Below are 27422 nucleotides of genomic sequence, written 5' to 3'. Positions count from 1 at the left end.
TATCATCACCCCCCAGACGGGACACCAAGGGGCCTGCGGAGGGAGAGGCCCATACAGTAGGCACGAGGGTGGTCTGCAGAGCCCGACGAGGCCCAGTGAGCCCGTGTCTCGGGCCACCCACCTGGGCTCAGGGAGCAAAGGGGACAGGGGGCCCGGAGAGGCAGGTGCACAGACTCCCTGCAGAGACACCAGAATAAAGGACCCATTGTCAGGCCCCTGGCGCGACCCATGCACTTTGTGATCTCGGCTTAATCAACAGTTAACAGGATTCTCCTACTAAGGGTGAATCCTACCGACTGGAAAAAACCAACAGACCTTACCTGTCAGGGGCCGTGCCCGGGCTCTGTGGGTTGGGCAGCTGCCTTGGCTCGACCAAGAGGACCCGGGTGAGAACCAGATGCCGGTCACGGTCACGGGGCCCCCGCTCCCCTCGGCTCCCGGCTCCGGCTCAGCATGGTGCTCGGCTCCAAAGCTGAAAGTCAAAGAGGCCGTCACTGGACGCGTTGAACCCGTGCAAACGTGCATTTTCCACTCTGCACCCAAGACTAAAATCTTTCAAAGCAGACACGTGGAGTGTTTTTTTTTTTGTTTTGTTTTGCTTTGTTTTTTCAATGATACTTAATATAAAAAAATCTTCAAAGAGCAGAAGGAGAAAGAAGTCGAGGAGGAGGCTTCTAGTTGCCATGTCAACTGATGGCAGAGACCATCGGGGCAAGGGAGGCAGCTCGGGGGGCCCCGGCCTCACTCTGCAGGGCACCCCCCCCACCACAGCACGTGAGCCCCCGGGACAGGCAGGGCACGGGATGCGCAGGCCTGGCCCCTCCTGCAAGGCCAAGTTTGCCTGGAACTCATGCCGGGAGCCCGGATCAAAGCCCACATCCTTCCAGGCCCTCGGAGACTACAACCCTCCCCCCAGCCCTCGGAGGCCCTTGCCCGTCTCAGCCCGGGTACCCACCCCTGGGGCAGGAAGGCTCCGACGAGCGCAGCACCCACACCGCGCAGGTGGGGCGGCAGCAGGTGGACCTGCCCTTGGAACCTGGCCCCTTGCTTTGATTCCTTCACGCGACTCTCTCTCCGGAGGGATGAGCAGGACTGCGCCAGCCTCAAGGACAGTGCAAGGACCGAGACCAGCCCCGGCCCGGCTGGAGGGGAGTTTTTCATCACCTGGGCATCCCCTGACCCCGGCTCCCACCGCTCCGAGGGCTGTAACACACCACGGCCCGCTGCCACCGACTCTGCATGGGTCACACGAGACGCACCCCGGGGCTTGGAGGGGAGAGAGCGCAGGGCGAGGGCGCAGCCCTGAGAATCCGCATCGCGCCTCCACCTCTGCGTGTGGGCCGCTCTACTGCCTGCGACGGGGGCAGATCCCGAAACTAAGCTTTCCTGGCCCCTCAACGGTGCAAATAAAACCTGCCCTGCCTCTGACCTGCTAGGGAAGAAGTCGTGGACCTGGAACTTACTAGAAAACCCCCACCGAGCGAGCACACGGGCGAGGGACGGGACCTGGTATCTCCCGACACCACTTGTATCTCCAGGGCGAGTCCTGAGCCTCGGAGTCCCCGGCGCCACAATCAACATGACGGTGGCACCTCCATCCGGGGTTGTTACGAGGGAGGAATGAGCTCATGCCCATAAAGGACCCGTGCACCAGTAAACGTGAAACAAATACCAGGTACCATTACCTACGATGCGTCCGGCGGGTCCCCGCTATGGGCTGCTAAGCACATGAGCCGTCCGCAAGCAGTAGAGCCTGCTGGCGGCCACAGGGACACCGACCTTCGGACGCAGGACATGCAACTATGTGCCTGCCCGCACTGAACATTGCCCATCGATGCAAAGGGCACTTGCTCTCACCCCCTCGAGGAGTTTGCAAACTGAAAGGATTAGAGCAATTATGTCAAGTGAAACGTCTCTAAGTCATAGCAGTTAAGTTAACCAAAAATTTTTTAAAAAAGGGGGGCGAGGGGACAGGATTGGTCAAACAATTATCAGGGTCTTGGAAATGACTGTGGGCCAGGATGTGGGGACGTGGGCTTGGGTCACGTAACCCGCCTGCCCCCCAGATCCTGAGCATTTCCCATCTTTTCCAGGGAAATTCCTCCTCCCCTGGGTGCGGGCCCCAGCACCTCACTACGACTCCCAAATGCATCTTTCACGCAAACGCCTCTGACTCCGCAACACGCGCTCAGGGAGGTTTGCCTCTCGTGACGGCAACACAGATTAATCTGTAACTGAAGGAAAACGACTGGCAGGCAGTTGCTCGTCAAGCTCGCCACCTCGTCAACCTTTGTTTTTGGAGGTTTTATTTTTTATTTTATTTTTTTTTTTTTGGTCTATTTTTAAGAAAGTGGATTTTGAACTTTCTGGCAGACGGGACACACCCGGATGATTTCTGAACATGAACAGGGAGCGCTACCGAGAGGCACGTCCTCACCGGCAGCGGGACCAAGGCGGAGGCAGAGAACGTGCCGTCACCGAGCCTCCGGGGGCCACACGCGACGGCTCGCCCACGGCCACGGCCACGACTGCCAGCACCAGCGGGCTCGCGCTGCCCGCACCGGCCGGGCCGTCAGGCCCCACAGGCCCCACAGGCCTCACAAGCCCCCAGGACTCCGCACCTCTGCCCATCGCGACCGCGCGTCTCCTGCAGGTTCCCAGACACAACGTGAACCCGAAATCCTATGCACGTGAGCTCGGGCGGAAAACAAACGTCGTCACTTACTTCCAAAGCAGCAAAGGTCCCCCTGATTCCTGTTTAGTATCTGTGATATCGCCTAAAAACTCCACAGGGAGTATTAACCTTCCCTTCGGCGTAGCCTTCCCACATGAAATACTCAGAGTAGCCGACGGGAACCGTGTAGACACTCCACGAATCCCAGCTTGCGGGACCAGGACGTCCAGGGTGTGCGGCCACACGGCTCGGGAATAAAGTGCAGGCCTTTGTCGAAGGGGACAGAAGGCCCTTAATTTAAAAAAAATTAGATTCAATATCAAACTGTTGTCGGAGTCCACCTGGGACAGCGACTTGAGAAACACAAATTGAGAAACAGCGACCCCGTGGCCCATCCGCCGGCGGACACTCAGGGACCCCACAGGATGCCCCGACGGCCCAGGACAGAGGACCCCACCCCCACTGGCCTCCAAACAGAGACCAACACAAGGGGCTCAGGATGTACGAATGGGCCCAGAACGCGGCTCCTGACCCCACAGTCACCAGAACCAATGACCCTACCAGCCCACCCCGTGGGCTCCCAGAGGCCCACAGGCTGCTCGGAGGTGCCGACCCGGACCCCCAGCCGAGGCCTCCCTGGACATGGCCCGAGACAGAGGCGGGACACTTCCCACTGCAGCTGCAGGCAGCAGAACGGGGAGGGGCAGGGTCAGCGCCCGCACGCGCCCGGGGACGGGGGACCGAGTGCAGGACGGGCAGGCAGCGGACATGCACACGTGCAAATGCGTGCGTCGGTTCAGTCCCGAGACCAGCAGGGCAGCCCTGATAAGCCACAGACCACCGCCCCTACCCGGGGTTAATGGGAACCTGCTAAAGTTCCCAAGTGAGAAGATGAAACATCATGAAGATTTTGATGCTCTTCGAAGTAATCGGTTTAGACATGAAAATTAGTTTTGCAAATGAGGCGCCGTCATCAATCTAACTGCACTAAAACTCACAAGACCCGTCGTGAGACTGCCGACGGCGGCGCATTAAGGGAGCATGACCCTCACCTCCTCGGAAAGTATAAAGGAAAACAGTTAAGGGGCACCTGGGAGGCTCAGCGGTTGAGCGCCTGCCTTCGGCCCAGGGTGTGACCCCGGGGTCCTGGGATCGAGTCCCACGTCCGTCCGGCTCCCTGCATGGAGCCTGCTTGCTTCTCCCTCTGCCTGGGTCTCTGCTTCTCTCTGTGTCCCTCATGAATAAATAAATAAAATCATTAAAATATAGAAGAAACGCTCTTGACCTAATGAAAGGATGTACCAGAAGCGTCGAGCAGCCAAGTGGCCTGCAGAACAGAGAACAAGGAGGCACCAGCAACCTCACCCTCACGGTGAGGGCCAGCCAGGCCAGGGGGACAGCAGGACCACCCCCGTCGTCACCCCCAGATGATACAGCGAGGTACAGAACAGAAACCAGGGGCAAAAGTGGTCTAGAAAAAGATAAAAAGCCAGTGCTATGGACGGAGGAAATTCAGGACGGCCCCGGGCAGTGGTGTGGGCTGCAGGTCGGCTGGGGCTCGGCTAGCGGGACAGGAGGGCAGGCTCAGGCACCTGCAGGAGGCTCCGGAGCACGGAACACACCTGGGTGGAGCTCAGCCACCAGGGAGGGAAGAAAGAAACGCCAGATCCAGGACAAGGGGCTACAGGCGCTCAGTAACCCACCGCTGCCGACGGATGAGGGAGGCCCGGGACAGAGATGAACCCGCGGAGGAAGGCCTTCCTGGAAGCCGGGAGGGAACGCCCGACTCCCTCAGGGCCACAAACCCGCTCTACAAAATCGCAAGACAAGCAACAAGCTTCGGGAGGGGGAAAAAAATAGCTAACAAGAACCCCGACGCGCGTGTCCTGCCCCCGCTCCCCGGCCTGAGGGGCCTGCAGTGGCACCAGGCAGGAGCCCCCCACCCCCCACACCTGCAGCAGAGCCCAGAGCGCGGGACCCACAGCCTTGCTGCCCCCCACGCTGCCAAGGCCAGGCCGCCAGCCCACCCCGCCCGCAGCGGCCCCAGCGCCTGCCGCGCCCACGCACCCTCTCAGGCTGGCAAAGGGCTTTGATGCCACCGGGCACCCCTGGGGGCCCCGCCTCCCGCCGGCCCCTCCGGGTGCTCAGACGCTGCCGCCCGCCGGCTGGGGTGTCCTCCCCCCTCCTCCCTGCCCGGACCCTGCTCAGCCCCGGTCCCCTGGCCAGGACGCCTGTGGTCCCGCAGACACGTCCAGCTGTGCGGCAGCCCGGTGCCCCTTCCCGCACCTTCCCGCTCCCTCACGCGAGCATTAAATGGTGCAAATCCCCGAAAATGGCTTCTTTTCGACCTGGCCTGAGGCAGCCTTGACCCACATGGAGGTAGAAGAAAAAGAGCCAAGGAGTAGGAGGAGGAGGAGGAGGAGGGGGAGGAGGGAGAATAGGGGGGAGAAGGGGGAGGAGGGGGAAGAAGGGAAGGAGGGGCAGGAGAGGGAGGACAACAAAGAAGAGGGGGAGGAGAGGAGGGAGGAGGAGAGGAGGAGGAGAGAAAGAGGAGGAGGGAGGAGGAGGGGGAAGAGGGGGAGAACAAGGAAGGGGAGGGAGAGAGCGAGGAGGGGAGGATGTGGAGAAGGGGTAAGAAGAGAGGGAAGAGGAAGAGGAGAGAAAAGAGGAGGAAGGGAAGAAGGGGAGGGGGAGGAGGACAGGGGGGCGAGGGGGAGGAGAGGGGAGGGGAAGAGAGGGAGGAGGGAGAGAGGATGAGGAGGAGGGAGGGGGAGGAGGAGGGGACTGAGGGGGGAGGAGAGAGGGAGGGGGGAGGGAGGGGATGCTCTTGTGTAAGGGAAAGTGACAAAGGTGCAGGTGCAGGCCAGGAGGAGCTGCAGGAAGGCCCCAGGAGAGGACAGTCCCCGCAGGTGGCAGGGGGCCCCCCAAGGCCTGGGGGGGGGGGGCCAGCGGGGCCTGCACACGCCCCTGCAGACAGGACAGGAGGCCCCAGGTGAGAACCATCTAGTAGTGCACAGCGCCGCTTCTGCCCCGGCCGCCTCCGCGCAGGCCCCGGCCGGTGACTCCAGGCACCCTGCCTCCCGCTGCAGGAAGCCCAGAGGAGCCCGGCCCTACAGCGACAACAATGGGGCCATTAAGTGCTTCGGGCAAGTCACGTGAACGGAGCAGCCCAGAAGCTTCTGGAAATGCCCAAGGACCCTGCCCCTCTATTCTCTTTTCCTTCCTGCCTCCTGCGCTTCCCTTCTTCTCTCAGGAAGTGAGGAAACAAGCGGAGAAAAGGCAAAGTAGGCGAGGACGCGGGTGCTGGCGGAGAGGGCGTGCGGCCGACCGCAGGGGCGCCGGGGCACCGGGGCCTGTGGACACCCGTCCCGCCCCAGCCGCCGGCCCCACCTGCCCGGGACGTGTCACCCCTCCTCCTCGCTCACCAGGGTGCCCCGCTGGGCCCCACTGGGCTTCCTGGTCCCGGGGACGAAGCACCAGACGGGTGCGGATGCGGGGTCCCGGAGGGCAGGGGATCGAGCCTCCGGCCACGGAGACGCCGCACGGAGGGCCCAGAGGCTGGCCCGGCACCCTGCGCAGCACCACCCCCCCCCCCGCATCCCCCACATCACCCCCCCAGCCCCCCCGCACGGCACCTCACCCAGCACCTCGCACTCGCACGTCACCACCCCCCCTGCACCCCCGCACGGCACCCCATGCAGCAGCCTCCCTCACCCCCCGTACCCTGCACAGCACCCCCGCACCCTCCTCCAGCACCCCCCACCTAGCACCTCCCCACATCCAGCACCCCCTGCGGCAGCCCGCACCCCCCTCAGCACCCCTCCTGGCACGCACAACCAGCGCTCACAGCCAGTCACCTCTTGTTGGTTGTAGCCAATCCAGCAGGATGAATCCTCTGAGTCTTAACTCTGTCCTTGTATGGAGCCCTCCTCAGGCCTGCCTGGCCCTGGCCACCGGCGGCTCCTCCCCTCCATCCCCCTCCCGCCTCTCCCCTCCCTCCTCCCCCTCCTCCCCTTCCTCCTGCCTCCCCTCTCCCCTCCTCCCCTCCCCCCCACCAGGTGAGGACAAAGTGAGAAGGTGCCCTCTGTAAACTGGGCAGGGAGCCCCCCCCAGAGGTGGGAAGTCGAGGTCCACTGATGGAGCCCCCCGTGCACTACTCTATTAGCCCAGGCCCGAGCTCCAACACTGGGGTGGCCGAGCCAGCCCTGCCACACGCCGCTCAGGGAGCGGAGAGGAGGGGAGCCCATTGCAGACCTACCTAGGCACCCCGACCCCACACAACCCGAATGCTTCCCCCCCAGCAGGATCTCGGTCATCTGCTCAGGACACAGGGCCCAGGCCCCTGCAGCATAAGGAACGTTCTGGTCAGGCAGGCACAGCCGGCCCGCAGGCCCCTCGTTTACTCCAGAGTTGGAGGGTGGCAGCCCCGCGAGCCTCTTGGCGACCCTGCGGCCAAGCCCAAAGCGGGCCCCAGGCCCCGAAGAACGTTCCAACCTGATCCTGCCACCTCCCAGCAAGCCCACCCTGGCAGGACACGATGGACCAGTCACCTCCGGCTCATGGACCTGACCCAGGGCAAGGTGACAATGGGGTGATGAGCACGGAGCTCACCCTCTTGCCACCCGCCCCATCTCCCTGCCCTTCCCCATTGACCGCTCCACTCCGTCGTCACTTGCCAGGGGTCTGAATCAGCCTCCCCACGACCCCGGCCTTCTGCCTGGGACTCATGGCTGGGAGATGGGCCGAACAAGTGGCGAAACCCTGCTGTGCTTCCTGAACCACAGGCTCCTGATCCTGCCAGGAGGGCCTCACGCACCTGCTCCTAGGGCAGCGTTGGGAGTGAGAAAATCTGCTTCGGCGTCCGGGGGGCTCAGCTGGCGAAGCATCTGCCTTGGGCTCAGGTCATGATCCCGGGGTCCTGGGGTCGAGCCCCACGCTGACTCCCAGCTCAGTGGGGAGCCTGCTTCTCCCTCACCCTCTGCCCTCCCCTGCTCATGCCTACATGCTCTAATAAATAAGTAAAATCTTAAAAAAAAAAAAAAAAGGAAAAAGAAAAAGGAAACTCTTCTGCCTTCCAAATATCAGACAAAGCAGGCGTGTCACAGATGCTCTCAGGTGCGTCACCTCCCCTCACCTGTCTGGCTTACACGTGGCTGTCCAGGAACGGGCAGTACATGGAGCGACACTTGATTTTCCCCGGGACACTATCCTAAGGCTCTTGTCAGCCCAGGAGCTCGCGGCAGGCACCCCTGGCTGCGTGATCCTCTCTAACCATCACTGAGTATTTACCTTTGTCCTCAAAGTCAGGACTTTTTCATTAATTTACTTCAGCAACATTTACTGAGTACTCACTACACCCTCCACCCTGATGCCCACTGTCAACTACAGAGCCATCCGGAATATGGTCCCTAACCTAGTTTTTTTTCTTTTTTTTAAGATTTTATTTATTTATTCATCAAAGACCCAGAGAGAGGCAGAGACACAGGCAGAGGGAGAAGCAGGCTCCCTGCAGGGAGCCTGATGTGGGACTCGTTCCTGGGACCCCGGGGTCATGCCCTGAGCCGAAGCCAAGTGCTCAACCCTCAAGCCTCCCTGGCATCCCCCTAACCTTGTTTCTTGCGGCAATCAATGCAAAATGCAGGAACATAGCCAAACCTTGGTCAACACCCCACAAGGAAAACATGGGAAGAAAAGCAGCTTGTGACAGGCATGGCCAGTCACTCTTGTGTCAGTTCTTTAAAAACTGCATGTGCATGTAGAAACACGTCCCAAGTGAACTTGTTCTCAGGTGTCTCGCGGGGGACGCCCAGCTGCTGATAATCCCTGTAGGGAACAGCCCGAAACAACTGCTAACATCTCCAAGGAATCCCAGCTATTCACACATCCTTGACCCAAGAGCAGGTCCTCCTTCTGTCGGGGAAGGTTTGGTCCCTGCACCACTGGCAAAAAGACAAAGGGAAAAAGGAGAGCCCGTCCCACAGTCAGAGGAGCACAAACCCCAGGGCCGCTGGGGCAGGGGTGTCCCCAGCAACCATGCTGCACACAGCCCACCTCAAAACATCCAGCGCTCCTCGGATGTAGTCTTGGGGACATGGTGCGGGTCCACGGCAAAGCCAATCCAGACCTCAGCTCCACCAACCGGAAACCCACACTTCATACTCCATCAGTCAACCTTCCTCCTCCTGGTGATCTGAGCTATTACAACAGTCCCAACAGAGTCCCTTCAAAGGGTCTCCTACAGGGGCACCTGGACGGTGCAGTCGGGCAAGCAACTGTCTCTTGGTTTCCTGGGCTCAGGTCACGATCTCGGGGTCGGGGATGGAGCCCCGTGATGGGCTCTACGCTCGGGAGGGAGCGTTGAGATTCTCTCCCTATCCCTCCACCCCTCCTCCTGCTCTTCCTCTCTCTAAAATAAATCTTTAAAGAGAAAAAAAAAAAAAGACCTCCTATAAAAATTACTAGAGTTAATCCAAATCATTATAGAATTCCATCACCCTCATGACTGTGATGCCAAATGCCCGGGAGGGCCGAAGGCACCTCACCACGCGGGTCTCTCAGGAGGAGAGCTGGCGTTGAGACCTGAGAAGGAACCTGTCCTTCATCTTGACCAAAGCCACCTGCATCAATGACCGAAATGCTTTTTCTTTGCCAACAGAGATCACATATTTGTCAGGTCCCCAGCCTCCCCCGCACACTTCCCAAGCCGACCAGTTCTCAACACCCCGGATGCGCTGGGTGGCTTGCCATGCAACACCTGTGCGGCATCATTAACAATATTTGGTCCTCGTTCCAGTTCCCAGCCCACGGCTCCCACAACTCCTAGAAGGAGCCTCCAGAGTGATGAGGGTCCCTATGCTACTGCAGCAGGTGGCTGGGAACCCTGGATACCTTCAGGACGGGAGCTGGTCGGTCGCCAGAAAGACCAGGTGTGGTCAGGACATGGACCTTCCAGCGCCCCGACCTTTGTGACCTCCAGGGAAGGGAGGGGCTGAAACAGAGCTACTCACCGGTGGCTAATGAACTGATGAATCTTGCCTACCTAATGGGATGGCCACGGAAACCCCTAAAGGATGGGGTTCTTACAGCCTCCAGCTGGGGGAGCACTTTGGGGTGCTGAGCCGGAGAGAACATGCAGCCCCCCGTATCTCCTTTCCCCTACTTCTTCCACCCGGTGGCCCCGAGTTGCAGCCTTTATGACAAACCTAAGTAGAGTGTCTTCCTGAATTCTTGTGCCATTCTGGCAGCGATCAAACCTAAAAAGAGGGTCACAACCCCCAATTTACACTCCTTTGGCCAGAAGCATGGGGCTTCTGGGGAGTCTGCTGGCATCTGGGGTGGGGGCCCGTTTGGGCCCAGTCCTGAGCCCCTGAACCCGTGGGGTCTGACTGATCTCCAGAGAGCACGCGAGAGAACGCAGCACCCTGTGCAGCCACCCCTGCTCCCCGGACATTCGGAGAGCTGACATCTGGCATCACACGTGTTACGAAGAAAAAGTGTGACATGATGGAGAAAACCAGGCCGCAGAGCCAAGACCACCCACCTTTGCCTGCGGTCTGGTCGGTCCCTCCGCACGGGGGCTCCTGGTGGAGGCTGCACGGCCCTGAGCCACCTGCGGCCAGCTCAGCCAGGTCAGACGAGGCACGGAGCCAGGTCGCTTGGCCCCCTCCCCTCGCAGCTTACTTGCTGCGCCTCAGGTACCAACGCTGGTCTCACTCCTGTTCCAAAGCGCTCCAGGGGGCGCTCGGAGGGACGCCTGTCTCAGATTGCTCTGCAGACACTCGAGTTTCCCCGGGGGGAACCGGGACTGTGGCCAGGGACTCCGCCCGACGGATCTGGGTTGCCAGCAGCAGCAGGTGCACGGCACAGGCTCAGCAAACAGTGTGTGTTGGGGGGGGGGGGGCAAGCACCAAACTGCACCACATCCTGCCACCCTGGACGCAGGCCGAGCAGTGCCCATCCCCGTCCTGCCCCCGAGCCGATCCCCAGCGAGGGCACATCGAGGTGGCCCACAGTCACTGCCACGAGCATTTCCCCGCAGCATCCGTGTTTTAACCCCAGCAGGAATACCCCAGAACCCTGAAGACCCGGCTCCCCACCTCATCTGGTGCATGCTAACCACAGGCCCGGAGTCTCAGGGCGGCCCTGAGCTACAGCTGACACAACAGACACAGAGATTAACCCCGGGCCAGGGCACGTCTCGGCCTCCCGAGGGAGGGGGTGCTGCAGGGCCCAGCTCGGGCGGGACCCCACCGTCCCAGCATCCACATCTGCACTCCGCCAGCAGCGGCCTCTCACGGAAGCCCCCAGCTTTGAGCAACCTCATGGGCCAAGGGCGACATCAAAACATCCTTCAGGATACTAACCGGGTCCTCTCCCTCCCGAGGGCACGCTGGGGCGCCCGGGAGGCCACGGGACATGTGGCCGAATGCAGAAGCAGGCTCCAGAACACAGCAGCTTCCTATTAAGCCGGATCTTAAAGGGATTTACAGAATGGAAAACCCTGTCACTCGTCTAGTTACATTTTTTTTTAAACACGGTTGTCCTTTTCCAAAACATCATCCTTATGTTTACACATAACAGCCTTATTATTCCTTTTAGGGAGGAACAAGTATTTTGTAAATGTGTCGTTTCTGCAACAGCAAAGATCCACATGCTCGGCCACCAAAGCTCAGGCCCTGCAGGGTGTCAAGAGGTCCCGGGGGCCAACATGGGAGGCCCACCCACGGCCCCCGCAGCCCGAGGGCAGGAGGTGTCCCCGGGGACCTGGACGTGCACCTGCCCCCGGGACAGTCTGGGCCAGCACCCCACGCTCACACAGACAGCCAAGCTCTGGGGAACAGGAGCCCTTAGAGACTGCATCCTTCAGGGAAGATTTCACCACCGACACTGGGTTTCGGAACCATTCGCCTGAGACACGGCCCTGAAAATAAGTGGGGGGCACTGCCTTCGGGGGCGTCGTGGCCCCTCAGGACCCGCTGCTCAACCGCGCCGTCCTGCGGGGCTCTGGCAAGGTGTGCGGCGAGAAGGCACATGCAACAGTCTTCCCTGCCTCCGGAAGAAGCCACCGAACAGGGACAGCCGACAGCCGGGGGACGGTGTTACACGTCCGGTACTTGCAGTCTCCTAGCGGAGTTCTGTAGGCCGGGCCGCCTCCCCCGGGCTCCTGGCGCCGCAGACCCCAGAGCGCCACCGCCTGCCTCTGCGGCACCCAGAAACCGGGGCCTGCACCTGGCGGTGCGCTCGGGGACCCGGGACACAAGGGCCCGACACCTCCTCGGTATGTCGGTCCGGCTGTCTCTCCCCTGGGTTTGCACCATCCGACGTGGGAGACCGGAGCCCGCAGCCCGCAGGGACACGCCATGGGGGACAGGGAGGACGGAGTGTCACCACGCTCGCCCGCTGCGGGATTACGTCTCTCGGGACTGAGCACACGCTTACAGGGCAAGAGGATCTATTTCTGACCTGAGGACGAGAGATCGGCCCTTGTACATGGGGCGAGGCCCTCCGTCCCGCCCGCTGTTTCCACCCAGGAGGACGCGCAAGGGGAAAGGAACCGACGCACCGAGCTCCCCGTGGGCGCCTCTGCAGGCCGGGACGGACCCTGCGGGACCGAAAGCCACGCGAGTTCAAGCGGCCTGCGTGTGCCCGAATCGGGGCACTGGAAGGGAAGGAGCCTGTTGGGCTGCCACGTGGACGCACCTCGGCTCAGGGGACGCCCCCCAGCGTCCGGGCCACCCAAGGGCCTCGAGCGAGCGGTGTGAGAAGCAGGAGGGGAGCACGGCTGGGTGCGGCCAGGGGCAAGATCCGCTCCCCGCTCCCAAGAGGCCCCTTGAAACCCAAGGCCTGGCTGTAGCACTCGCCGACGAGGTGGCCACACACCCGGGAACTAAGGCACACTGACGGCACGTGACCGCACGGGGCCAAACGATGCCGCCTGTGTGCCCGAACGTCGCTGCTTCCAGACCATTCTGAACCCACGAGCCGCGGACGGCGAGAACCCAGGATCCCTCCCCCACGGAAAGGAAGTTCAATGCTTGCTGGAGACCTACTAAGCGCCACGCACCGTGAAACGAATTCGCTCATTTGCCTTTGATACTTAAAATGCTGAGAGCAGGACTCCTGGGGGGCTCAGTGGCTGAGCGGCTGCCTCGGGCTCACGGCGTGATCTCAGGGTCCCGCGATCGAGTCCCGCACCGGGCTCCTGCTCAGGGGAGCCGCTGCTTCTCCCTCTCCCTCTGCTGTGCCCTGCTCACACACACACGTGCCAGGGCGCGCACTCGCTCGCTCGCTCTCCCTCAAATAAATAAGTAAAATCTTTAAAATGTTGAAAGCAGGGCAGCCCGGGTGGCTCAGCGGTTTAGTGTCGCCTTCAGCCCAGGGCCTGATCCTGGAGTCCCAGGATCAAGTCCCACGTCGGGCTCCCTGGCTGGAGCCTGCTTCTCCCTCTGCCTGTGTCTCTGCCTCTCTCTGTCTCTCATGAATAAACAAATAAAATCTTTAAAAAAAGAAAATGCTGAAAGCAAAGCAGCAGCATGCATGGATGGGGTCCTTCCTCCTATCACAGTCCCCGTTCATTGGAGCCGGTGTGCCTTTGGTGGGAACAAAGAACGTGGGACTTGGGGTCCGAAGGTCCGTGAAGACAAGTCTAACGCTGTCATCCACTCATGCCCACGTGGCCCTGAACGAGGCCTGTGGCCAGGCAGGATCCCGCTTCCCCACGTAGAGAAGGGAGAGTCTGTCCCTCGCTCCAGGGGGGTCCTGAGGATTAGGGGTAAGCCGGGCAAGCTCCGAGTCAGGCAGCGGAAGGTCCACCACCACCCTCTCCTTCTCAACAGCAGCAGGATGTCTTGTCCAAACAGCATCTGGGTCAGGCTAGAGAATGCAGACACCAACCCACTATCCAGCAGAGCAACCACGAGACTCCATTATCAAGAGCACCATAACCACCAGCACAAGTTTCAGTGTTTTATAAAAGGTTCTTTTATTTTAAATATAACTTGTTCTACAAATGCTCCCATCTAAGCAGCCTTCCTTAAAGCATTAGTTGTTAAGAGAAGATTCTAGAGAAACGAAGGATAACAAGCTCTAAGATGTACGCCACCCTCCCCAACACACACACAGATTGGCAAAACGGCCATTATCAGTAATTAAATACAAATAAATTAAACCCTCAAAAGACAGAGATTGGCAGGATGGAGAAAAATAAAGACACGTAATCCAACAACACGCTGTTTCCAGGAGACTCACTTTACATGAAAAGACACAATCAGGTTCAAAGCAAAAAGACGGAAAAAGATTAATTCCTGTTAACAAGTGACAAAAAGAGAGCTGGGATGGTTATCCCGACATCTGCCAAAATGTACTTTAATTGAAAACTGTTAGAAGGACAAAGAAGGACATTCCAGGTTGAGAACAGGATCGATTCATCAGAAAGATCTGACAAATAAAACCACACGTACATCAAATATCGGAGCCCCAAAACGTATATTTAAGAGACTGAAGTCACAGAAGTGTCTTTTCTAATCACGACCAAATGAAACTCAAAACCCACAGAAAGTTAAAAATCCAAAAACATGTGAAGATTAACCCATCCTTTAAAAACTAGTGGGTCAAAGATGACATCACGAGGGAAGTTCTAAAATATCTTGAAGCAAATAAAAACAAAAACACAAGACACCAAAACTTACAGGAGGCTGTAAAAGCAGCGCTAACAAGGAATGGTGCAGCTGTCCACGGTTCCATCACAGAGGAAAGATCTCAAACCCACAACCTACATTTACACATAAAAAACTGGAACAGGGGTGCCTGGGTGGCTCAGTCGGTTGAGCCTCTGACTGTGGATCGCAGCTCAGTCTTGATCTCCGGGTCATGAGTTCAAGCCCCACAATGGGCTCCATGATGGGCATGGAGCCTTCAAACAAACAAACAAACCAACAAACAAACAAAGACCAGATCAAACTAAACCGGAAGCTGACAGACGGAAGAAAAGGGTAAAGATGAGATCAACGGAAAAAAAAATTGAGAAAAATCAAAACCCAAAGTTATTTCTTTGAGAAGATCAACAAAACTGACAAACCTCTAGCTAGACTAGGAAAAAGCGCGCGCTCAAGATTCCCACAATCGGCAATAAAAGTGGGAACACTTACAACTGATTTTACAGAAATAAAAAGGATTCTAGGGGAAAACCATAACAAGTGCACACCAACAAAGAGGGTAACACAGACGAAACGGACAGATCCCTAGAAATGCATCATCTGCCCACATCACGTCGTGAGGAAACAGAGGGTCTAAATACATCTGTAACAAGTCAGGAGGTTAAACCAATAACCAGGGATGCCCCGGATGGCTCAGTGGTTGAGCGCCTGCCTTTGGCTCAGGGCGTGATCCTAGGGTCCTGGGATCGAGTCCTGCATCAGGCTCCCTGCATGGAGCCTACTTCTCCCTATGTCTCTGCCTCTCTCTGTGTCTCTCATGAATAAATAAATAAAATCTTTTAAATAAATATCAATCAATCAATGAATCAATAACCAAAGAGAAGCCATGGACTGGATGGCTTCCCTGAAGAATTAGACCAAACCCTTGAAGTATCCCGATCAACCCTTCTCAAAGGATCCCAAAAGCGGGAGGGCACCGTCCCCACTTGTTCTTAGCCAGACACCAAAGCCAAACACACTCCAAGGAAACAACAGACCGATACCGCGGATGAACGCTGATGCAAAAATCCTCAACAAAAATGCTAGTAAACCAAATTCCACCGCATATTAAAAGGATTACACACCTGACCGGGATTTTTTCAACAGACGCAGAGAGAGTTCAACATACATAAACCAATCAACAGAACGCACCGCGTTCACAGAACAAAGGGGAAAATCAGACATGGTCATTCCACTGGATGAAGAAAAAGGCACTTGACAAAATTCCACGCCCTGTCATGATAAAAACATTCAATAAACTTGGAACAAAAGACGGTTTGGGCCGGTCAGGCTACTATGACGAAGTATGACACGCTGGATAGTTTATAAAGATCAGAAATAAAAAAAAAAAAAAAATAGAAATTTATTGCTGACAGTTCTGAAAGCTGGAAATCCACGAGCCGCGTACCAGCATCATGGAGGGAGGACTCGGTTCCAGGTCACAGACTTCTCATTGTACCTTCCAGCCCACAGCTCCGTGGGAGCTCTTTATAGACGCACTAATCCAGTGGACGAGGGCTCCACCCTCATGACCTAATCACCTCCCAGAGGCCCCACCTACTAGGATTTCAACATATGAATTCTGGAAGGACATAAAACATCCAAACCATGGAAGGAACCTCTAACCATGATAAAGTTCTTCGCATAGGAGAAGTCCCCAACCAACATCACACTCAAAGGCAAAAGGACGAAAGCTTTCCCTCTAAGATTAACCCAAGGAAGGGGCACCTGGGGGGCTGGTGAAGCATCCGCCTTGGGCTCAGGTCGTGACCTCAGGGTCCTTCGGACTGAGCCCCATGTTGGGCTCACTGCTCAGCCAGGAGTCTGCTTCTCCCTCTCTCTCTCTCTTCTATCTCCCTCCCTCCCTCTCTCTCTCAAATAAAATCTTATTTAAAAAAAAAAAAGTCGGGATCCCTGGGTGGCGCAGCGGTTTGGCGCCTGCCTTTGGCCCAGGGCGTGATCCTGGAGACCCGGGATCGAATCCCACATCAGGCTCCCGGTGCATGGAGCCTGCTTCTCCCTCCGCCTGTGTCTCTGCCTCTCTCTCTCTCTCTCTCTGTGTGACTATCATAAATAAATAAAAAATTTTAAAAAAAGTTTAAAAAAAAAAAAAAAGTCAAGGAGGCCTGCTTTCACCACTTCTATCCCACATAGTACTAGAAGCTCTAGCCAATGCAATTAAACAAGAAAAATCAATCAATACATGGTATCCAAACTAGAAAGAAAAAACTAGTTATTCTCTACTCGCGGGTGATGTGATTTTTATACACGGAAAACTCTAAAGATTGCAGGTGCACGCAAAACTATGAAAATGAATAAATGAATTCATCAAGCTTTTAGGATACAGAATCGACATGCAGGAATCAGTTGCTTTTGCATATACAATGAACCATCCAAAAATGAAATTTAAGAAAATAATTCCATTTACATTAGTACTGAGAATAGTAATTAGGAATAAATTTAACCAAAGGTGAACAACGTAATGCTGAAGCCTGTAAAATGTTGCTATGAGAATACAAAAATGATCTTGGAGCACCTGGGGGGCTCAGTCAGTGAAGCACCTGCCTTTGGCTCAGGTCATGGTCCCAGGGTCCTGGGATCGAGTCCTGCGTCGGGCTCCCTGCTCAGCGGAGAGCCTGCTTCTCCCTCTCCCTCTGCCCCTGGCCCTCACTCACGTGCGCACATGGCATGCGTTCTTTTTCTCTCTCTCTCTCTCAAATAAGTGTAATCTTATTTTTTTTCAAGTAAGTGTAATCTTTAAAAAAACAATACAAAAACAACCTAAATAAGTCAATATACTCTGTGTTCGTGGATTGGCAGGCTTGAGAGCACTAAGTCAAACAGCCTGCAGAATCAATGCAGTCCCCATCAAAATCCCAGCAACATTTTTTGCAGAAATATAAAAAGCTGCCTAAAACTCATATGGATTCTCGGGTTACCCCAAAAAGCCAAAAATACTGAAAAAGATCAAAGTTGGAAGACTCACGCTTCTGATTTCAAAACTTCCTACAAGGCTACGGTAATCAAGGCGTGTGATACGGCGTGAGGACAGACATCGACAGAAAGAACCCAGAAATCGATGCTCATGTGTACGGTGGGTTGATGTCTGGCCAGGGTGCTAAGACCATTCAATGGGGGAAAGACAGTCTTTTAGACAAACTGCTCTGGGAAAACTGGATATCTACATGCAAAAGACAGAAAAGACCCTTCCCCTACATCATAAACGAATGTTAATTCAAGGTGGATCACAGAGCTAAATGCAAGACCTAAAACTATATGACTCTTGGAAGAAAACGGGGGAAATTTTCACAACACCAATGTGGTGACGATGTCCTGGGTAAGACACAGAAAGAAAAACAAGCAAAAGAACAAGGAAACCACGCTGAACTGCATCAAAATTAAAAAATTTTGCGCATCAAAGGACAAGAGAGTGAAAGGACAGGCCATAGAAAGGGACAACACAGTTGCAAATTACATATCCGATTAGGAATATGTACAGAGGAATATGTAAACACAGAATATGTAAAGAGCTCCTACAACGCAACAACAAAATGCAAACTGAAACCACAGTGAGATACCACTTCCCACCTACCAGGAGTTTTTTTTTTTAAAAGAATCAGAAAATATGGGCAGCCTGGGTGGTTCAGCGGTTTAGTGTTGCCTCCAGCCCTGGGCATGACCCTGGGATTCCAGGATCGAGTCCCACGTCGGGCTCCCTGCATGGAGCCTGTTTCTCCTTCTGCCTGTGTCTCTGCCTCCCTCTCTCTCTCTCTATCATAAATAGTAAATAAATAAATCTTTAAAAAAAAAAAAAGAAAAAAGACCCTGCATGCAGCTCTCCACGTGGGTGTGCATGTGAAAGCTGGACCCAAGCAGGTGCCCGTGAACAATGTTTGTGAAAGCACCATCACAACTGTCCACGGGGAAGAAGAAGCCAAGCACAAAACGGTTCAATGGGTCACGGAAGATGCTGTCCGGCCATAAAAAGGACTGAAGTGCCAACTGCGGCCACAACACAGAGGAACCTCGAAAACACGACGCTGGATGAGAGGCCAGGCACAGAGGCCGTACACCCACCAGGAACCATGCGCAGAAAGAGCGGAGGACAGGAAGCAGGCGGGTGATCGCCTCGGGGCGCGGGGGCGACGGAGAGCAGTTTCCTGGCAGATCTCAGGCTGCTCCAAGATGGACGAGTGGCTCGGCCACTTGAGTGATCAGCTGCTGATTCCAGCTCAGGTCGGGATCTTGGGGTCATGGGATGGAGCCCCACAATGGGCTCCACACTCAGTGCGGAGCTGCTTGAGTTTCTCTCTCTCCATCCCTCCCCTTGCTCTCTCTCTCCATCCCTCCCCTTGCTCTCTCTCCATCCCTCCCCTTGCTCTCTCTCTCCATCCCTCCCCTTGCTCTCTCTCTCCATCCCTCCCCTTGCTCTCTCTCTCCATCCCTCCCCTTGCTCTCTCTCTCCATCCCTCCCCTTGCTCTCTCTCTCCATCCCTCCCCTTGCTCTCTCTCTCCATCCCTCCCCTTGCTCTCTCTCTCCATCCCTCCCCTTGCTCTCTCTCTCCATCCCTCCCCTTGCTCTCTCTCTCCATCCCTCCCCTTGCTCTCTCTCTCCATCCCTCCCCTTGCTCTCTCTCTCCATCCCTCCCCTTGCTCTCTCTCTCCATCCCTCCCCTTGCTCTCTCTCTCCATCCCTCCCCTTGCTCTCTCTCCATCCCTCCCCTTGCTCTCTCTCTCCATCCCTCCCCTTGCTCTCTCTCTCCATCCCTCCCCTTGCTCTCTCTCTCCATCCCTCCCCTTGCTCTCTCTCCCCATCCCTCCCCTTGCTCTCTCTCCCCATCCCTCCCCTTGCTCTCTCTCTCCATCCCTCCCCTTGCTCTCTCTCTCCATCCCTCCCCTTGCTCTCTCTCCCCATCCCTCCCCTTGCTCTCTCCCCATCCCTCCCCTTGCTCTCTCTCCATCCCTCCCCTTGCTCTCTCTCTCCATCCCTCCCCTTGCTCTCTCTCCATCCCTCCCCTTGCTCTCTCTCCCCATCCCTCCCCTTGCTCTCTCTCCCCATCCCTCCCCTTGCTCTCTCTCCCCATCTCTCCCCTTGCTCTCTCCTTCCATCCCTCCCCTTGGTCTCTCCCCATCCCTCACTTACTCTCTCCCTCCATCCCTCCCCTTGCTCTCTCTCTCCATCCCTCTCTTGCTCACTCTTTCTCTCCATCCCTCTTGTGCGTACTCTCTCACTCTCCTCTCTCTCTCTCAATAGATAAGCATATTAAATCTTTTAAAACACATAAAATAAAACTGACTGGTGCTGGCTGTGCACACCTGTGAGTCTGGTAACCAGTACAACATCCTTGTATCTACGCGCACACTAACTGCACAGGTCTGGGAATATATGAACCGTAACTGATTCGTACGCCCTAAACTCACTTGGGTAAGCTGCGCAGTGAGTGAATCATATCTGTATAAAGCTGTTTGGTTTTGTGCTCTAAGAGAGGACCGGCGGGAGGCGGGCGGCCTCTGGGACTCATCGCTGGTGGCTCTCCAGTGCATGGGGCCCTTGGGTTCACGAGCGCAACAGGACCCAAATCCTGCAGTCCCGCGAGGAAGACAGACGGGCTTCCACACCCTGCAAGATTCAAGAGGCTCCAAACTTTAAGCTTCCTCTCACCAGAAACACAAGCGAAATCTGGGGATAAGACCCACGGGGTCCCAAGCAAATGTCACAAGCAGGCCTCTGCGCAAACACTTGACAACGGAACGAAGCATGGACACATGTAAGAACGCCACTTATGAGCACGTGGGGCTAATTGCTGAACAATTTCTGGCAAAATTCCTAGGTTAAGTAACAGCATTCGTAGGAAGGGCTCTCCCGGGGGCAGGGGCCTTGTCAGAGGACTTTAGAGAAGAAACTGAAGGTAAAAGGGGACGAGCGTCTCAGAGCTTAGCACACAAAGTGCGGCTCGGGTCGGGGGACACGCGGGGCTTCTGGCCATGCCCCAGACTTCCGGGGATGCAACCGGCCCCGTCACCAGACCCCTGGGCACCCCACAGGCGTGTGCAAGTGTAAGTAGCTTTGGACACGGTGAAGACGGAGCCTGTGTCAATACTGGCACCTGCCAGCTGCCTCCAGGAAAACAAGTGGAAAATGCGCTCGTGTCACTTCTTGACTGCCGAGCCAACCCCTGGCCACGCCGTCCCTCTGCTCACGGTCCCCTCCTCCCCGGACACGCCGCTCTCCACGGCAGCTGGGCAGCAGCCCACGGAGGGCACCTGCTGAATGCAGGACTCGCAGGGCGTCGTGCAAGGCCATCAGCGCACTCCTGAAGCTGAGGAGGAGCGGGGAGCCCCTGGTGGGGCAGGGAGGCCAAATCGCCGGGCTGAGCCACCGGCGCCACTTGGGCAGAGCAGGGAAGGGTGAGGCGGAGAGGCCCGGCGGGGACCCGCAGGTGCACCCACACACTGGGGACTGCCTTCCCTCCCCAACACCAGGCCTGGGCGGGGGCACCTGGGTTCAGCCCCGACCTTCCACGGGTCTGCAGGCGGCTCCCCGCAGACCAGGAAAGTTCTGGAGCGTCCTGGACCCCCAGCCCAAGGAGCCAGAGAACGAAAGGCAAGGAAGAGGCAAAGGGGCTCGGGACGCACCTGCTGGCCCACCCGCCGGCGTCACCGGCCGTGTGTGCCTCTGCCAGCCTGTGAGGCAGCCCACCCGCTCCACGCGGGAGGAGGGGAGGGCAGCAGTTTCCCCGAATGCATGTGAGCAAGCCCTCGGGGAAGGGGATCGGGTGCCTGTAAGGCCTGGGAAGGGTCAGGACTCCGGGAGTCACTGCCACGCTCAGGGAATTGTATGAAACAGGAGCACACGCGGCACATCGTGTTGGTCTTGGGCTTTTCGTGTGGCCGTGTCACCTGCCGGGCGTGCTTCTGCGTCCCGCGTGGGTGGGGCTGGCTGACGCCGGGGACTCGGCCAGGTACTGTGGTTTGTTTCCTTTTTTAAGGAAAAAACACAAACACGAAGGGCCCCAGTCCAGCGTCCCATCACATGTTCCCCGGAGCCCCAGGGTCCCCGGGGTCCCAGACTGCCCCGCGCCAGCCCCGCTCTGCCCCCGGCCTCCCGATGGGGCAATACTATGGCAGGTGCGAGCTGCCAAGTTTCTGACCCGACTGGTGGTTCCGAGCCCAGGATGCAGCTCCTGAGCCAGGGCGACGTCTGAACCAAGCATCCCCCCTCGAGCTGTACGTCCAGAGGCTCACCGGGCGGCCTCGCAGGTGGGATTGTGGGGCCCAGCTCTGCAGGTGGGCCCCACAGCCCGGAGCCAGGCAGACGGGAGGGGCCCGACACAGGCGGTCCGGAGGTCACCGCCTGAGAACCCTGGCCCTCGGATCACTCCCCCACCCGGGCATTATCAGGGCGTCACCTCCCGTCTGAGGGAGGTCACCTGTTCTAGCCTGGCAGGCTTTCCTAAGACGTGGGTGTGTCCACACCCCCAGAGGCTGTCTGGCTTTCGTGGGAGCACCGGGGCTGGGCATCAGGGAATACAGCCTACAGCTGTTTAAAAAAAAAACAAAAACAAAAACAAAAACAAAAACAAAAACCTCAAGCAACCCAGCTTTCTCTGAAAGGCGCAGAACCCAGGTCTGGGTGGTGGGTGGTACCTCCGCGACGGCTCGCCGCAGCAATAAAGGGCCTCAGAAAACCCTACAACGAGACTCGCGCTTTATCCCACCGTTCTGGAACCCCCTAACCTCCCGCCAAAGCAAGAGTGAAATCGCCACGAGCTCCGTGGACCGCGTCCCGCGGCACTTGGCCCGCTCCCCACTCCGCCCCACGGGGCAGCGGGTTCCACCCCCGTCTCGGGGGCGTGGGGCACACAGCCAGGCCCAGGTCTGCTGCCCCCTAACACGCCCCACAACCGTGCTTCCCTGTGTGGCTGCCGAGCTCCCTGGACCCGGGCTGAGTCTTCTTCTGCGGGGTCTTCAGCACCTTTATGTGCGGAGTGTCAGAGGGGAGGAGAAGCTACAGGTCCTCCGCCCGCACCCACCCCCGGCCCGGCCCGGGTGGGACACCCGCCCCCCTACCCACGGGACAGCCCAGCAAGCGGGACCGAAGGCGGTGCTGCTCCCGCCCAGACTCCTGAGCAGACTCCGTGGCACCGCACCCCAGCACCCCAGCACCTCAGCCCACACCGGCCTGGCCGCCACCTGCCACCTTTCACACTCACGGGGCACGGAGAGGGGAGGCCCCGCTTCTTCCTCGCTCTTCCGGGAACATGACGTCTGGCCACACGGACGGCAGCCTCCCGAGACAGCAGCCCGTGGGCGGCCCGCACACAACCTGCCATCAACCGACAAACGGCAGGTGATCAAAGGGGCGATGGCCACGGGGGGGGCAGGTGATCTGACTGTTGCAGGGGCGAGGGCGCCGATCCCACCTGTGCCTGCAGCGACGTGCTAAGCTAATTCAAGCATGTGAAATCGCCCCAACGTCTCACACTTCGCCCTAAATGGCCAGATGGGTTCGCGCCACGGGGGAGGCGGATCTGGAGAGGAAGGTGCGACGTGGCAAGCCGCGTCCGCCGCCCGTCGAGGTGGCTGGGAAGTCGGGCAGGCCTCGCTATCTGGGCTTAGCAGACAGAAAGGCCCAGTTTCCCACTGGAAACCCTTATCTGTTCGCCTCTCCAGCTGCTCCCCACGCCCACGGCCCACCGCTTGGCTAAGAGATAGCGGACAGGTTTGTCCGGGCGCGGTTATTACTCGTTACATATTAAACAGTTAAGTTAGCAACGGTTACATAACAGCACCGCAGGCCACAGCCAACACCCAGCGGCTACCTGGACTCCCGCGGGCCAGCAGGAGCCCACGCGGGGGGCAGCGCCTCTGAGGACACGGCCCTCGGAGCCACCAGAGCGCACAGCGAGAACGGCCAGCGGCTGACCACCGGCGCCTCCCGGGCCACGCAGGGCCGGCCGGTCCTGGACAGCACGTGGACGAGGCCCAGGGACCCACGCTGCAGGGCTGGTCCCCAGGGCATCCACACCCGTAGGGGGGCACAGGCTGCACAGGACCCACCACACGGGGTCCCTGTGTGCAGCGTGGGAGACTCAGCTAGGGTGCAGGGCGCACCGCGCACACACCGCGGGGGACCGGGCAGGGTACAGGCTGCACAGCACGCAGCCTGAGAGACGGCTCAGGGCAAGGCACACGGTGCGCAGCGTGGGAGACCGGCTGGGGCACAGGCCACACTGTGTGCAGAGCAGGATGCACGGGGTGCAGCGTGGGATCCGGGCTAGGGTGCAGGCCGCCCAGTGCTCAGCTTGGGAGACGGGGCTCGGGGCAGGACACACAGTGCATAGAAATGGGAGACCGGCTGGGGCACAGACCACACAGCCGCGTCCCAGCAGGGAACGTGGGTGCAGAACACCAGGTCCTGCTGTCCTCAGCACCCCCAGACGGCCTGACGAGCTCCAACACAGAGAAGCAGGGACACCACCCTGGCAAGGGTAGGAGGTCGCCCTGCCTCCAAAATATATACAGTGAGACCCCCCCCCATGGGTTCACCTGTGCCTGGAGGACCCTATAGCACAAGCCTGGCCCCACACTGCTCAGCTGCAAGGGGAAGCATCCTGAGGAAGAGGGCAGAGGAGCAACGCCTGGTCCAGGTACTCAGAGCCCAGGCCCAAGCCCCGTGTGACTGGGTCAGACCCTGAGGCTTCAGCAAGAACCTCTGCTGCCGAAGCCCTGGTTCCCAGGGCAACCCCAAAGAACCCCCTGCTCCCTCCAATGCCCCTCGCTCAGCCTCCCCCTACCCCAACCATCTCACACCAGTGGGAAAAGACACACGCAACCCCCAGAAACACAAAGTTCTCCTTATCTGCCCGTGAAACCCTGCAGAGCACGGGGCTGGGGGGATCCAGGCCCACCTCGAGCCAGAGTCTGACGGCACATCTACTCGTTCCACCTGCCCGGGGCCCAGGTCGGCGTTCCCACGCCCCTCTCCAGGACGTCACGGCAAGAAGCGCCAGGACGGAAACAGCCTCCTCTTGAGGCCAGACGCACAAAGCTGAGAGGTGGCACATACGGGCACGGGCTGGGTAACTGGGCGCACACACGGGGTTCAGGCTGGGCAGGCAGGGACGCACACGGGGCTCGGGCCAGGTAACTGGGTGCACACATGGGGCTCAGGCCAAGCAGGCAGGTATGCACACGGGGCACGGGTGGGGCAGGCGGGCGTGCACACGGGCTCGGGCCAGGTAACTGGGTGCACACACAGCCCAGGAAGAACAGAGGAGAAAGATGAGTGACTCGCCCGAGGCCGCAGAGCCAGGGAGTGGCTGCACTCGGGTCTGAGTGGGGGGATGGCAGGAAGAGCGGGAAGCGGCCAAGGGCAGCAAGAACCACCTGGAAGCCGCCACACGGAGCCACACAGGCGGGAGCAGGGAGCTGGGGAGCCTGGCGCTCAGACGCCCAGAGGAGCACCAGCCGCAGCTCCTGGGAACGGGCGGCCGGCCCGGGTCCTCGAACCCCCAGAGGTCGCGGTGAAGGACCAGCCCATGTCCACCCCGTGGGCAGGGGCCCAAGGTGGCCAGGACCATGTGCTCCCGGTATTTTAGAGGCGACCCCAAGAACGCGCACCAAAAGCAGAGCATTCGACCCAAAACAAAGTGCAGCGAGCCTTTCTCACAGTTCTGGCCCGGCCTGCTCGCTGGGAGGCGAGGCACGTGCCACGGGAGCATTAAAGCCAATACCGGGTGCCCCTCCAGTGGAGATACTGCAGGGTAAACTGAGGCATGGAGTCCAACCCTGAAATTCTAGAACAAATCAAAGTGCACACAGGTGAAATTGCTCCAGGTTACAGACCTGCCCCCCCAGACCTGAGGCTTCCCTGAGGCTCTCCGAGGTGGCGCTGCATCCCACCTCTGCAGTCACCCACCAGGAGGCCGCTCGGGGGTCCCGTCCCCCTGCCCTCTGCTCTCAACCCCAACCGTGAACTCCTCTGCCCGAGGACGTGGGCCCTGCGGCCTCCTGGGGAAGGACAGTGATTCACAGCACAGGAGGGCCCTCCTCTGCCACACGCCCCATAAAATACACCGGGGCTCCCAGCTAACGGCGCCCGTGGGAGAGCAAGGAAGGGATCAGAGGGGCCGGGTCCGTGCCCAGCAACCCACTGAACACACACTCAGCTGCGCCGGGACCACAGGTAGGGGATCTTTTAAAAAGACCCAGAAAAGCCAGCGGACCAGGGGAAGCTGAACCAAAGATGCAAAAGAGCCGGACGCCAGGCCAGCACGTGGAGCTGCAGCCTGACGCGCCACCAGGCCAGCAAGCGTCAGCCAGGAGAGCCCCCGTTTACCTCTGGTGACGTAGGAAAGGCAGGGCCAGAACCAGAGCATTGACTCAAGTGCGAGGAGCAGCGGGCCGACACCTGTCGGGTGGGGTCTCCCTGGCAGGAGACAGACCCAGGACTGCGACCTCCCAGGGCTGCAACAGCCCGCCTTGGCAGCAATGCAGAGGCTTCTGCACACAGTCTAGCCAGCCGAGGAGAGAAGACCCAAGATGTGGGCACCAGGGGCTCCCCACACAATGGGGCATCCAGAGAGCTGTCCCGAGGCCCACGTCAGCTCCTCAGGGGCTGCCTCCGAAAGCACGCTGGCAGAGAAGGCCCAGACGTCGAAGCAAAGCCTTGAACCGGAAAGATGAGGGCCAACCGGAGTGCGCCGGACACCACCCTGTGGGCCCCACCTGTCCCGGCCTCTGTGTGGTCACCGCGGGGGCGACCCCCAGGACACAGGCCCCACAGGCCCCGTGGACGAGGAAGGCCTGCCCATGCGCCTGCACCAGCACCCACAGCCCTGCACCCGCGGCCCGGCAGGCACAGGTGTGCACAGAATGGAGGACGAGTCCCTCTCCTGCCCGCCCGGGGCCCCAGGGCTGCGTGGGGACAGTCACAATCTAGGGCCACCCATCAGGGTCTCTCAGGGGCCAGGGCAGCCACCTCCCTCGTCCCTGCCTCCCTCCCACCTCCCTCCACCTTCACCCCTGCTTCCCCACACTGGGCCATCAAAGAAGACACACCCATGTCCTCTCACCTGCCACAGGCTCTGCTTCCTACCTAAGTCAGGCACAAACGTGTAGAAAAAAATTAAGCAATGATGTAAAAATTTGAGAAAAACTACATAGGAAAAGGCAAAAAACAAAAACAAAACAAATATACCCCCTTCCTCCAAATTTAACAGATATCATATCTATGAAATAAGAAGGTTAGGCCATTAAAATAAAAATAACCATTTTTGGTGATGATGGAGAGTCGCTGTAGGTTCACTGACTATAGTAACGAATGTCCCGCTCTGCTGGGGATGCTGACGGCGAGAAGAGGCTGCGCGTGGCAGGGAAGGGCATACGGAAATCTCTGGTCTCGGCTCAATTTTGCGATGACTCTAGAAGCTGCTCTAAAAAACGAAGCCTGAAAAAAAAAATTTTTTTAATATAAATAAATAAATAAAAATAAAAAAATAAAAAATAATAAAAATAATAAAAATAAAAAACAAAGTCCGTTGAAAGAAAAAAATCAGAAAAGTGGGGATAAAAAATTAAAACAGAAACTTAAAATCCAATAGAAAGGGTTTAAAAGGCAGCCTGGCAGAGCGTACACGCTAGAACAGCCGAAGACCAGATACTAAACAGGAGACACGGGTAGCTGGAGAACCGGTCCCACAGCCTAACAACCAAATAAACGCCCCTCTGGAAAGAGACAAGGAGAAGGTGAAAGCACAGAAATTAAGGGATTAATTCAAATATACGTCCCGGGCCCGAAGGACGTGTGTTTCCAGCTGGAAGGGACTCGCGCTGTGCCCCGCGCAATAGATGGAGACGCCCTCCCCCCAACAAGGCACTTCTTCAAGGGACCTTCAAACACAGATACAAAGAGAACATCCCAGAAGCTTCTGGACACGAAAAACAAAAAAAGAGAATCAAGAATCGAATTAGGTCCATCCTCAACCCCGCTCTGCCTAAAGGCGGCGGCAGCCTTCGGGCCTTGGGGCTCAAGGATCTCCAGTTAGGAGTCT

The 27422-nt window shown here is 58.0% G+C and overlaps 1 protein-coding gene across 5 annotated transcripts in view; it reads right to left on the bottom strand.

Annotated features, from left to right (window-relative positions):
- Positions 1 to 27422, bottom strand: part of GRB10 (growth factor receptor bound protein 10) — a 153506-nt gene that overhangs the window by 118408 nt on the left and 7676 nt on the right. For 2 of the 5 annotated variants that reach the window (XM_072760100.1, XM_072760102.1), the window contains exon 2: positions 321 to 472. The exons of 1 other annotated variant lie outside the window; for it this stretch is intronic. The gene's annotated coding sequence lies outside the window, so the exon portion shown is untranslated. Of the gene's footprint in view, positions 1 to 320; positions 473 to 955; positions 2506 to 22580; positions 22689 to 27422 lie in introns of those variants that run through there. 2 more of the 5 variants (XM_072760103.1, XM_072760101.1) reach the window with 2 other exon arrangements.

Source organism: Vulpes vulpes, chromosome 5, assembly GCF_048418805.1.
Source record: "Vulpes vulpes isolate BD-2025 chromosome 5, VulVul3, whole genome shotgun sequence".
Classification (NCBI taxonomy): Eukaryota; Metazoa; Chordata; class Mammalia; order Carnivora; family Canidae; genus Vulpes; species Vulpes vulpes.
Note: the sequence above shows the minus strand (reverse complement) of the source record. Positions and strands in the feature narration are given on the sequence as shown.